Raw genomic sequence first — 9,965 nt, 5'->3', positions numbered from 1 at the left:
CCTATGAAGATTGCGTGGAACTCGACGAGTTGTTCTTCAAACTCGGCGAGTCATATGAACAGTTACTGAGTTAAGAGGGGTTTAAGTGTAGAAGGTCCAATCCTTCATCACTGCTCGCGGAATTAGCAATTTATCGAGTAGCGATAGCCCCAGAAACCCAAATCCTCTAGATGGATGCTCTGGTGAGGATTTGGAAGCGAGTAGGGGATCTGCTCGTGGGACTCGACGAGTTGTTCTTCAAACTCGGCGAATCGGATGAGTTTCCTTGTGGCTTTCGAATGGGAGAAGATTTCGTCGAGTTGTAGGCCCAACTCGACGAGTAGGGTCACGGATGGGGACGAGTAGAGAGCGAGGGACTCGGCGAGTTGATGACCCAACTCGGCGAGTCGGGTCAACTGGAAGTTGACTTTGACTTTGACTTTGACTTGACTTGGTTGAGGGTAAAATGGTCATTTTACCCTAAGTATAGAGATCGGTTTCTAACTGAGTGTTTGTGGGGTTGTAGCCGGAGTATTTCCGGAGCAGCAACAGACAAAGGTTTCCCACACTGATTATCAGCAGCTACTTGTATGAGGTGAGTTACCTTCCAGTATAGGTGGGTCTAAGGCCACAATGTCAGCCCACCAATGAGGAGTATCTAGAAGATAATTGTCATTGTGATAATTTATCTTGGTCTGGTATGCATTGGTTAGGAGTTATATCTGTATGATATGTTACTTGGTAGGGATAGTTTCCCTGATAGTGGTCCTTAGGACCAAGGGGTAGTTCAGTACCCGGATATGCCTGACTGTGTGCTTATATCTTGCTATTGTATGCTAGTGGTAGGGGGTGGAATAGTCCCTAGTTACCGGTTGAAAGATACCGATGATGATTACCGGTTGAAAGATACCGCTGATGATTACCGGTTGAAAGATACCGATGGTATTGTATGGTATGTGGTATGATGGGGGAACTCACTAAGCTTTGTGCTTACGGTTTCAGTTTTTGGTTTCAGGTACCTATTCATCTAAGGGGAAGGAGCCGGCGGTGTAGCATGGCATCGCACACACATTTGATTTTCCGCACGGTGTTTTCTGGGATTGTACTCTGATATGTTATTTGCTTATGCTGTGGGTTTGAAACATGATACTTGATTTTATGATATGACGTGTTGATTCAATATTTTCTAGTGAATGTTTTATGAGCAACTTAATTAAAAATGAAAATTTTGGACTTAAATTTGGGGACGTTACAATAATTATTATGTTTAATCGTCAAACATTTAACCCAATTACCCATCCCCATTATCTTCGTTATTCTTAAGGGTCAACCCTAAGAATCATCTATCATGCATTCGTTCATTCCGAAGTCCATCGCTTCCAGGGTTCATATAACAGGCACTAAGTCCATAACTGCCAACGCTCGTTTGTAAAGCAGTAATTCCATAGCTGCTAAAGTTCATTCATTGGGTACTAAATCCATAGCCATCTGTGTTTATCTAATAAATACTAAATCCATAGCTACCAACGTTTATCTAACAGGTAGTAAGTCCATAGCTACCAGCGTTTATCCAATAGGCACTAAGTCCATAGCTGCCGATGTTATTTATCAGGCACTAAGTCTATAGCTGCCAATGTTCACTCATATCATCTTTCATCTCTCATCATTCATATACCCATGTTTTACCCAACATATTCATAGATACAAAATACATATACAGTTTAAATTATTTAAAACATATATAAAATCGTTCATCCAGCATAGATAGCAACTATATAGGTTATATGCACACATAGCACGTAATTTATATAAAATACTTCATACTATGTGTAAGATGAAAGTAACTATGCACTCACTTGTTAAGGTGGTGATTCCGAACTCAGACAGCGCTTCACTTATATTAATTTATTTTCTTTCGATGAAACCTAGTATCATTACCACTAGAGTTTAGTCTAATATTCACCGAGACTAATTAATTGTCTAGCTATTATTACTGTTGTATAAGTGTTAAACAATACACTTCACCCACTATGTACAGACAGGGGCCAAACATAAGACACCGGAGGGCAGGACCATTTTGTCATGTAGCACTTCTGAAATCCAACAACCCTATACGGCCCTTTAAACCAAATTCCTCGTACCGCGATTGGTTAATAAGATATTATAACGACACTTATATAACTCATAATAATATCCCAAATATTTATGATAAGCTCCTAATAACAATACTATATTTAAATAAAAGCTATATTTAAAATAGGGTAGACGTATCTTACCTACGAGGGGGTTTGGCTAGAAGTCGGGCTCTATAGGGGCAGAACTTTCGAGCCGAAAGCACTTCATCTCGGAGCCGTCGAGCGCACCGGGGCTTTCTTCTAGCGCTAGAGGAGTTTTGGGAGGTTTAGAGAGAGAGATAGTAGAGAGAGAAGGGTGGCGGTGTGAAGAAATAAGGGTGGAAGGGGTTGTATTTATAGGGTGAAATATCGTTGAAATTGGTACCACATGTCACCATCTAGTGGCAAGCCTTGGGGAGAAAGCAATGGCCAAGATTGTGCCACGTCACCCTTTTTGCAGCAGCACCCTGTAACTTTCGCATACGAGTTTCGTTTTCGATGTTCTTTATATCCACGCATATGTAAAAATAAGATCTACAACTTTTCTTTTGACTCTGTTGGCTAATTCTCGACCGATCTTAAATTTAACAGTATGAGGAGATTATACTGCTAAATGACCGTGTAAAATTCATAACTTCTACATACGGGCTCCATTTTTGTCTGTCCTTTTATCGTTGTGCTACTAATAATGAGATCTTCAACTCTCATTTAGGTTGCGTTGGCCAAAAACCACTCGATGTTAGGCCAAATCTTAGAAAAATCATAACTTCCTCATACGAAGTTAGATTTGGGCGTTCTTTTTATGCACGCTCTCGGTTTAACGTATACTACAACTTTTGTTTAGATCACTAAGGCTAAAAAGCACTCTATCGTAAATTCGTTATTTACGTCGCGTAGTGTCGTGTCGGTTCCGTCGCAAAACTTCGACGGGCCATAACTTCTTCGTTATAACTCAGATTTCAGCGTTCTTTATATGTACGGAATCCTTGTAACATATGATACAAATTTTATTAAGACTATTCCTTCTAAATAATCTTCTATCAAAAAGTCATTGTCGACACTTATTGTCTCTAAATTGGCTAGCCCGAATCTGCGGGCGTTACAAATGCCGACCCACTAGTATTAATTATATGTTAGTAGAAGCATGCCCTATGGACTGTATATAGTAATGTAGGATAGACTGAGGACTCTTGATCTAAGCTCTCTTACTAGTTACTTGTTTGGTTGTGGTTTTAGAGTAGGATCACCTGTCCGGGTGACTATCTCACCTCTGAGTATATACGGTTATGCATTTCTTGGATTGTTGACATTTGGTATGCTATTATGCTGTAGTGATCCATTAGAACTGTGTTCTAGAATTAAGTATGTTGTTATGCTGTAGTGAATGCTAGATCTGTGTTCTAGTATTGAGTATGTTAGTATGTTGTAGTTAGATCTGTCTTGTAACGCCGAAAATTTCAAAATAATTTTTCATTTAAAAATAGTCGTTTAATTCTTAAAATACTTTGCTTAAAATCTCATTCATAATCAAATTACAAAACATAACTCCATTTTCACTTGCATAATAAACCAGGATCCTCAAAACATGACTCTTTCTCTGGTGTGTACAATCGAGTCGATGCCGTCCCGTGATCCTGAGAGAAACCGGAAACACATAACACAAAACACTGTAAGCACGAAGCTTAGTGAGTTCCCCAAAATACCACACATACACATATTAGCCACTCGAGGCTATAACTCTATGGGTCCGTGGACCCTACTCTATGAACCCTCTGGTTCTAACTCTGTGAACCTTCCGGTTCTAACTCTGGGAACCTTTCGGTTCTAACTCTGTAAACATGCACAACATAAATCACATAGAAATGATTCAGTACAACACATAGCATACAAATACTCTGTCACATAACTCTGGTTACCTACTCAAGGTAAAGTATAGTGAGAAGACTCACCTCGTGTATCTCGATAACTCGCAAATCCCGGAAATCACTCGCGCTCGATCCTCCGAGCTATAATCCTCCTATAACACAATATATCTCTAATTAACACTTTCACAACTAAGGTTGACTACCCCTATCAAGTCAACACTGGTCAACTCTGGTCAACGGTCAACGGTCAACTTTGACTGGACTCGGCGAGTGCACTAGAGCGACTCGGCGAGTCTATACGTGTTCACTGACTCCCTAGGATCCTCTATTGACACGTCGAGTACTTCCCTGACTCGACGAGTTCCACCTGGCATGAATCGCGGGGCCACCACGACTCAACTCGCCGAGTCTCAAGAACAACTCGGCGAGTTCCAGCTTGACTCAGTCCACCTGTCAACCCTCTCTGACTCTCCCTGACTCACTGAGTCAACCCTTAACTCGGTAAGACCACTCACTGAGTGGTTATGGTCAATCTTCATGCTACTCGCCGAGTCTGTTCTTCGGACTCGGCGAGTCTAAGCCATGCATGAACTCAAACTCACTCCTGAGGTCAGATCCGTTCTAGTAACTCATAGATCCAGTCCTTCCAAGCACATTTATCATGTAAAATTACAATCTTGGTGCTCATGCAAAGGTCCAAAGGCTTTATTTGATGATATGGTCTCTAGAATGCTATTCTAAGCTCATGGCCTCCATTAACACTCATAAAGCTTGAGGGAAAAGAGTCTCTGGACCTCTTTGGGTCCAGATCTAAAGCATCAACACAAAAAGAGGCCAATTACTCCATGAATCATTCCACAAAGAAGCCCTAACTCTAAGATTTACACCAAGGGCTGAGAAAGGAACGAATGGTTACCTCAAATGAAGTCTCTAGACTCAGGAATCACTGGATTAGCACCTCCTTTGGTCTCCTCTTGCCTTGATCCTCTTCTATATGCAAAATCACCCACAAGTAATCAAGGATTTGCCTCTTTTCTCTCACAAAATGCTCAAGGACTCTTTTAGAGTTCTCTCTGGGGTTGGTGGCCGCAAATGACGGCCATAAGCCCCTTTAAATAGGTCTCATACCCTGAAATTTAGGGTTTCATTAAACAGCGTGGACTCGCCGAGTCCGAACGCGAGCCCTTTCCCAAACCGCGATCATACTCGGCGAGTTTGAGCTCCAACTCGCCGAGTCTCCTCACAAAACACCAAAATTAAGAAGAATAAATAATATCTGGGAATCCGGGCTGTTACATGTCTCCTGGTATTGAGTATGTTGCTTTGTGGTAATAACCTGTAGAATTTTATGTTATTTGTGCTTGATGGTTATCATCTATGGAGTGCCCTTAGGGACTGTCGGTGGTCATGTAGTATAGCCTGAGACTCTTGGCCTAGGCTCTCGTGCTTGTTCCTTGTTTGGTTGTGGCTCTAGAGTAGGACTATCTGTTCGGGTGGCTATCTCACCTCTGGTTACTTATGATTACGCATTCTATGGGGGTTAGTTGGTAGCGAGACGGTATGTTGCGAGAGGATCAGTAGGCAGTAGTGATTTGTATGATTGTTTTTTGCCTGTATTATGTGCCTACTTGATCATGATGATTTATATGTCTACATATTGTGTTGGTTGGGTTGAGGCGATCCTGCTTTGTGCAGTAGGCCAAGATACCCGGTGCGGGCCAGCTGTAAGCCGTAGGCATGGAGGCTCGAGATGAGCGGTAGGGTTGAGGAGGTAGGCTAACAAACCATGGTAATTCTAACCCGATGGTTGATTGGACCCGAAATATTGGTATTCCAGCCCAAGGCTGATTGGGACAATATGCATATGATACGAGGGTATTCCATTCCGAGGATGATTGGACCCATCGTGTACATGCCTGGTATTCCAGCTCGAGGTTGATTGGGCCAAGCATGAGCATTTGTGTTTATGCTTTGTTTGCGTGGTGGTACTTTGGGGGAAACTCACTAAGCATTGTGCTTACAGTTTTGTTTATGGTTTCAGGTTCCTCAGATGATCAGAGTGGCAAGACAAAGGCGTAACTGTACACATCATTCGTTCTACAGCAGATTGGATCTTGGAAAATTCTGATTTTCAACTAATGTTGAGAACACTACTTTATAAACATTTTATTAGTAAAAAGGATCGTTTTAAAAAGTTTAAAATTTGTTGAAATTTTTGGGTCGTTACATTAAGTGATGATTTAGCCCCTTTCAACCTGTAACATACATATTACTTGTTTCATCGCTGACCTGGACACATATATATTAAATGAGTTGATGATATTGTCACACCCCAAAACCGAGAACGGCGGAATACGTTCTGGGGTGGAGGACGTCATGCCAAGTATCACAACATATGCAGTATAGTAATCAAAGTACAACAACCGTTGCATTAATAGTAATAATTTCTACATAGGTTACATTACATAGCAACATCAAAGTAAATACAGAACATAGTATAGATACAGCTTGGTCTAAGGCTGACTTCGCAAAAACTCCCGGGATGTACGTGTCTATCGATGACCTGCGAATACAAGTTATTTTGAAAGCGAGTATCAGCATTTTTATAATGCTGGTGAGTTCATAAGTATTTAATGACATTAATATAAATACACAATTTTATTCAAAATAACCTCAGGAAAGATGGTAGTTTAGAATCTACAGTGTATTAGAATTCTTTCCATAAAATCCTATATTTTCTAAATAAGAGTAGTCTTCTACCAAGACTCAATCGTTCTAAGTTTAAACCGAGATGTATCTTTATCAAAAGCAGTCTTCTACCACGACTCGACAGTTTTATGTTTTAAGGAGGTATTTCCCCAAAATACTATCATTACCAAAATATAGTTTTTACTTTTGAAGGGGTTGTAAGAAAATCATAAGTAAACATAATAGGGGAAAAATAATATATACCTCAGCAGTAATACTGCTGGCTAAAGTAGATGAGACATAGACTCCAGGAGGGTATTGAATGAACAATACGCCTGGTTCAGTCTAAAGGTGAATAAATCATAGACTCTAGGAGGGTATCGAATGATCGATACGCCTGACTCAGTCTAAAGGTGAATAACAGGGTTGAATGTGAACTCGTATGTAACCATACTGATCGACGATAGAGTATCTGATGACCCTCCAGGTCATGCGTAGAGTTAGTGGCATTATGTCACCCATGGGCCTTACCGGCTCAGACTGTAGCTAGCAGTCAAGGTGCGGGAGTGTCGGTCCCGTATAGATCTATACACATGATGTTCGCTCTCCCTCCAGGAGACTCGGGTTACATGACGATGGCGCTATGAAGCGTCGTAGCGGGAATTTGTGCGTCACATTATATTTAAAGTATTATAATAATAGTATAGACTCACGAATGAACTGACTCCTAAGTGATTCTTCGTACTAGAGAGAGAGAGAGAGAGTGAGAGTGAGAGAGAGAGAGAGAGAGAGAGAACAAATAGAATCTCCTAACTGTTCCTATAATAGTTACAAGGGTTCTAGAAACATGAATAATGGAAGAATGCCTTTACTACTCAAAGGCGATGAACTGGATGAGAGAGCTTTTATAACCATATTTGTATACATGATATATAACTAATATTTAAATGACCTTCGGACGGATAACCGATACCCTGAAGCCACATCCAAACAAGGAAAAGGAATCAAAGCGAGTTAGTCTTCCTAAGTCCTTTAAACATTACTTATATAACTATACATATACGGACATGCAATTAACAAATAAAGGTATAACAGAAACTTTGGTAAAACCTTTGGAAAACTTTATAATAAGAATTTATGACTTGATGTCAATTTATAAAACAAGCTTTGAAAATGATTTGATAAAACAATTTAAGTGAAGAAAACCTTTGCTTGAAACACTGCTGTAACAGGTTTCGAAGGAAAACATACAGCACGAAAGACAGTTTGAGATGAGATCTAAACAAGTAAAAACGTTTTGGAAAACCATATGAAGTAATATACTTGGTAAAACAGATAAAAATGAAATAAATCCTTTTTGCATGCTGGCTATTAATCACATATGATTGATATGGTAACTAGCATGGTTCAATTTGTATCCCCCCATAAAATCATTTAGAAACATTTAAAAGGTTAATTCAGGGGTATGAACTCACCTGCAGCAAGTGGATTGGATGGAAGTGTCGGTTGAGTGCTCAGTGTCAAGTGAAGACTTGAACACACTTAATGACCCTAGTAACATATGAAGACATATGTTTACGTATAATTAGTGATCATAGCACTAATTAAACACGTATAAACATCCTAATGCGAAGAATAAACACTTTGGTCAAGTGCTAGGAGGCTATTGGGTTGCAATAAAGGAGTGTAAGGCCTTATACAGGAGTGTAGGGTTAAATGACCATGTTTGTTGGAGTTTACGGCCCATGGAGTTTACTCCTGGCCGTAAACTCTCAATTGGGTCACCAAACAAGTCTTAAAACTATTATAACTTAAGTGCTTAAGTGTTCCAAGGCCTAAATAAGAGATTGGTTGGGTTTAAGGTCCAAGAGTGGCATTGTATAAGGTTTACGGCCTAAGGACCACTTCCCCATGAGTTTACGGCCATAAAATCATGGTGTGAAGTGCCAATTCGTTCATTGAAGTCCCTAACTCATTGAGGTATAATTCTAGGTTAAGGTCCAAGGCTAGGTAAGGTGATTAGGGCACACTTTTCACCATTTGAGGGAGTTTACGGCCTAAGAAGATCTTGGGCTGTAAACGCTCATTCAAACCTCCAAAACTTGATGTTTAAGGTCCTTAATGCTTCAAGGGTATGATCTAAGCATAAGGAAGGAGTTAGGGGACATTTTGGCACCAAATTAAGGGTTTACGGCCTAAGAAGTTCGTAGGCCGTAAACACCTTGTTCTTGTGATTTTTGGGTGATTTCAATGATATATGGACATGTAATAAGCTTTAATACACTCTAGGGTAGAAGTACTTACAATTTGGGGACGAAACTTGAAGATTCTTGGGAGAAATTAGGGTTTGAAGAGAGAGGGTAGAGGGAGAAAGTATCTAGAGTGTAGAAAGAGTGCAAATGAAGTTCACTCAATCCTTATATAGGGTGAGTTTACCGCCCGGAGTTTACGGCATTGTTTTGGTGTTGGGGCTTTAGTGGTTGCTTTTTAACGCTTGTTACTTAAGTATGAAGGGCCCAGAATACTAAAACAGACTTTAAATTGTGCTAAAGATGGCGGAAATGAATTTGACTTCCAATTGAAGTGATAAACTGTTGAAATTATATATATATGAAATATTTGGGGTTGTCACAGATATGGATATGTTGGGTTATATAATGTTATTTTTACCATAAAACTTGATATCCTGATCTACTGTATATTTTTTTAAATATAAAATGCATCCAAAGAAAATTGCAATAGTTACATAAACTAGCAACAAATTCGTCATTTTTAAGTTTATAAGAAATTTCAATTTGTCTATCTAATCTTATGTAAACCAGTATATCTATCTCATCAGCTCAATTCCACCATGAACCCGGTAAAATGTATGTTAAATGGAGAAAATGATCAAATGATGACTTAATTTTATTTTAGGACTTATTCGTAAATTATGGTAGAATAATGAGACTTTAATAAAACCGGGCAAGTAATGAAACCGGGAAAATGAGTCAAATCGTCATTTTTACCAGTAATTGAGACTTTTCGTAAACAAATTTTAGTTTAAGACTTTTTTGTAAATTAAGGTAAAATATTATGATTTTTCTGGTGATTTTCCAATAAAATAAATAACAACAAAGTAAACTTCATGAGTTTTCAGGTAACATAAAACAAAGAATATCGTCTTTACAAGATGCGGAAGTTAAACACTCTTTTGTTAATCACTCAGCAAATGAGATTATCAACTATCATATGATCTACATTAAATCCTCAGACACTAACTCTCTCTAAACTATGATATATAATTAACACACATATGCACCCTACTCTTTAAGAATAT

The sequence above is a fragment of the Lactuca sativa genome, chromosome 6 (genome assembly GCF_002870075.4).
Source record: "Lactuca sativa cultivar Salinas chromosome 6, Lsat_Salinas_v11, whole genome shotgun sequence".
Lineage (NCBI taxonomy): Eukaryota > Viridiplantae > Streptophyta > Magnoliopsida > Asterales > Asteraceae > Lactuca > Lactuca sativa.
The sequence above is the reverse complement of the archived record's forward strand: the minus strand, read 5'-3'. Positions refer to the sequence as shown.